The sequence below is a fragment of the Artibeus jamaicensis genome, unplaced genomic scaffold (assembly GCF_021234435.1).
Source record: "Artibeus jamaicensis isolate MK-2021 breed Jamaican fruit bat unplaced genomic scaffold, CSHL_Jam_final contig_384, whole genome shotgun sequence".
Taxonomy (NCBI): domain Eukaryota; kingdom Metazoa; phylum Chordata; class Mammalia; order Chiroptera; family Phyllostomidae; genus Artibeus; species Artibeus jamaicensis.
The window spans coordinates 22,548,505-22,551,964 of NW_026521810.1; positions in this window are offsets into that span (position 1 = coordinate 22,548,505).

Consider the following 3,460-nt stretch of genomic DNA (forward strand, 5'->3'; position numbering starts at 1 on the left):
TTCTAAGCCAAGTATTCCTACCCAATGTCATTACACTAATTCTGACTTCTTTTCTCAATCAAACTCTTTCTACATGGAGAGAATATTTTGAGAGAGAGAGAGCCCTTAGGGTATAGGACTTAATAATAGCCAACTGCCACAAGGAGCAGAGCCCTCCTGCCGCGTTTTAGATCTAGCTAAAGTCACCAATTACCGGATTCTCCAGAGACCAGAACTCACAATGAGTTTTCTGACCCCAAGAGGATTTAGATAAGCTTCAGATAAGTGATGTTCTGTGGCATGAGCACAGAGTTGCTTAGCAGCAAAAATGTTTCTCCCCTCTAACATCTCTGCTAACAGCGTTTCCCCCAGATTTACAAGGATGCACCAGTATGAGAGAGTGCTGGGTGTTGCAGTCTGAGAGTGTTACCGAACAAGAGGTCCGAGGGAGGGGCAATACAATATTTGGCCCACCTAGGGATGCCCAAAACTGCTATACAACAGGGGCCCCTCCCAAAAACAAAATACTAAAATCTACTGGGCCCTTCTGTCCGCCGCCAATTGGAAAGACATCTCTTAATGCCAGAGATTTGTGAAAAAGGGAAACAAAATGTTTATTTAATGCTATTCAGGCCTAATGCCTCCACTAAAATATCAAAGTCCTTTAGGGTGTACACCTACACCCACACAGCGCTCCCTTCTCCCACTGTCCCAACTCCGGGTACCGTAAATCAGGAAAAGAGCACACGTCTGTGTTGCAGGCCGCTGGCACCATCAGCTGTGTCACCGTGCAGGCAGGATCTCGAGTTAATCCAAAGTACTGTGGTATCCTCTCATGGTCCACTGGCAAGAGTCCTTTGTACCCAGTTCCAGTCAAAGTCTCTCTTGCTTTCCAGGCCCCGCGGCCAAAGGGGGCACCCCAAAGCCGCGTGGGCCACTTCTACCAAAGCTGCAGGAGTCCGCACTCCATCAAAAGCATGTGGCTTTCTTCTTCACCTGGCTGCAGGGATCTCCATTCTGGCAAAGCTGCGTGGTTTTTCCCTTTCACCTGGGCAGTTATCCCCTCATGTCCTGGAGCCCATCTTTTCCAAGCTCCCACACAGGCACTCCTCACTCTGGAGTGCAGCCCCTTCTGAGTCCAAGCCCCTTCTCTCCCTTGCTCCAAACTTGGCCACTTCTATTTAACATATCTATGAAACCAGTTAAAGGTTATAGATATGTTAAATAATCATTCCAGAGGTTAGCTGCAAAACCATTGCTATGCAAAACAGCTCTCAATGGCCCTGCTCCATTCCTTTCTTCCCCCTGGGGGGAGGTGTGAGGACATCTTATATGTCTCTCCAATATTCCTATACACTTTGAATTCTGGACACTATTCCAAATCTTTTTTTTGGGGGGGTCCCCCCTGGCTGCACCCTGTATCAAGAGGAGGCTTCGCCAAACGTATATTAGGTTTAAGACCCTCAGGTAATTTGCAACCTCTTCTGAGTTTGTTTGTTTGTTTGTTTGTTTGTTTCCCTAGGTTTAAGGATGGAAGGGACCCTGCAGGTGGTTCTGCTCTTTCCTTCTTTAGTGGTCTGGGTAGCACCAGACAGGTAGGATTTAGGAAATGTACAAGTTCTCACTTCCTAGCGGGATTTGTCTGCTTACGTTCCAAAATGAGGTGTGGTATCTATAATAAGAAAGCAATAGAACATTTTTGAGTTATTATGCAGCTAATGCCTGATTATCCTCCTAATGTCTGAAGAGGGTCAGTGTGGTCCATGTCAAAACCACGATCTCTGAAGTGCGAGTGCCTGGTTCAGATCCCAGCTCTCCCTGATCTCGGTAGCGCCTCTGAGCCTCTGTTTCCCATTTATGATAAAGGATGCTACTAAAGAAGCTATCTAATCTGTTGTTAGGAGGTACATAGGAGACGCTTTCAGAAACTTAGATGAGAACTGGATGCACAGGAAGCTTCAAAAACCTTCAAAAGTATGAAAAAAAGAAAAAATAGCTACTGCTATTCCCCGTTTACTGTTGAAAAAACTGGATATCAGAAATGTTCAAACTTCCGGTGACTGGGATCCTGCAACTAATTAACAAGTGGGAGGCTTGGGTGTGGCTACAGCACTGTCCCCCATGCCCTTAGCACTAGGCCACACTAATACGGTCAGGATCCCAGCACAAGATGGAATTCAAGGGACTGGACGTAGGTCATGGTGCTCAGGAAGCCACGCATGCTCAGGAGAGGACCGAGTTTCCCCTCAGTCATCTCTTACAACCTATTTTCACCTAGAAAGAATATCACAGTAGAGGGAAAAACGAGGAACAGGGCATCTGACCGGCACATGCCACATGCTGGATGCTGGGCCACAGATTTTTTTTGTGCTTCTTCTCATCTACCTCAAACAACGGCATTCCATGTTGGGGCTCTTGTCCTCATTTTATAGCTGAAGAAATGGAGAGAGAAAGCATTCGTCCCAAGGTTAAGGACTAATTAGTGAAACTGAGGTTCTCCCACAGCCAGTCCTGTCTGCTTTCCAATCCCACATTGCTCTCTATGCAGGGCACTACCCAATGTACTAATTTCCTAATGGAACAGCACAAATTGCCTTATCAACAATCTGGCAGTTCCACTTCCAACCAGAACTTGGGCTATGGGCACTTGAAGACGCAACAGGCAACAAGAGCTGTGGAAACACAGAGCAGGTGGTAGATGGAGAGGCTTGTAGGGCAGCAAGCCACCAGCCCTCATTCCTGGTTGGTGGGCAATCAGGGTGACGGGGCACTTACCACGCTGGATGCCAGAGAGGATTTGGAGTAACGAGCAGTTAAAAATGGATTTTGCTACTAATGCATTTCTGACTTTCTGTTCCATTCAAAAAGTAAAGGAAGTTCATTTTCCTTTCAGAAAGAAAATCTTCACCTTGGAGATTCTATAAATATAGCTCTTAATTTAACTCCTGTGAAGAAATGGCAACATCTCTTTGTGTGAAATTACTACCTTTTAGAGGCACTATCTCTTCCTGGTTTTCACTGTTTCCCTGAGCACTCATTAGCCTGGAGAGGAAATAGTTTTGTGCAGGGCCCCAAAACACGAACCGTGCTTAGCTTGAAGGGCATTTGTTCTGCGAGCCTGTCTGACTCAGCAGCGAGGTGTATGCAGAGGAAATCTCTTTGCCTGTCTTAGCTTTGCTCTCATTCCTTTTCTCAGTGAGGGAGTGTGATTTTTCTTTCCTACTCAACTTCTATTCACAATGCAAAGGAAGTACATAATTATTTGCATGTCCCTTACATCTTTCTGCTGCATATTTGACAGGAAATCTCATTATTAAAATATTACTGGTAATCTAAAACACACTTGGGCTGGTCAAAAGCCACGGTGGGGGAGAGAGACATAAAAACTGCGCCCCGCAGCAAAAGGGCAGTTTGGTTAAGCCACTGCACAGAACACTCTGTCCACTGAATGATGACCAGAGCAATAAATTCTGGGGATTTG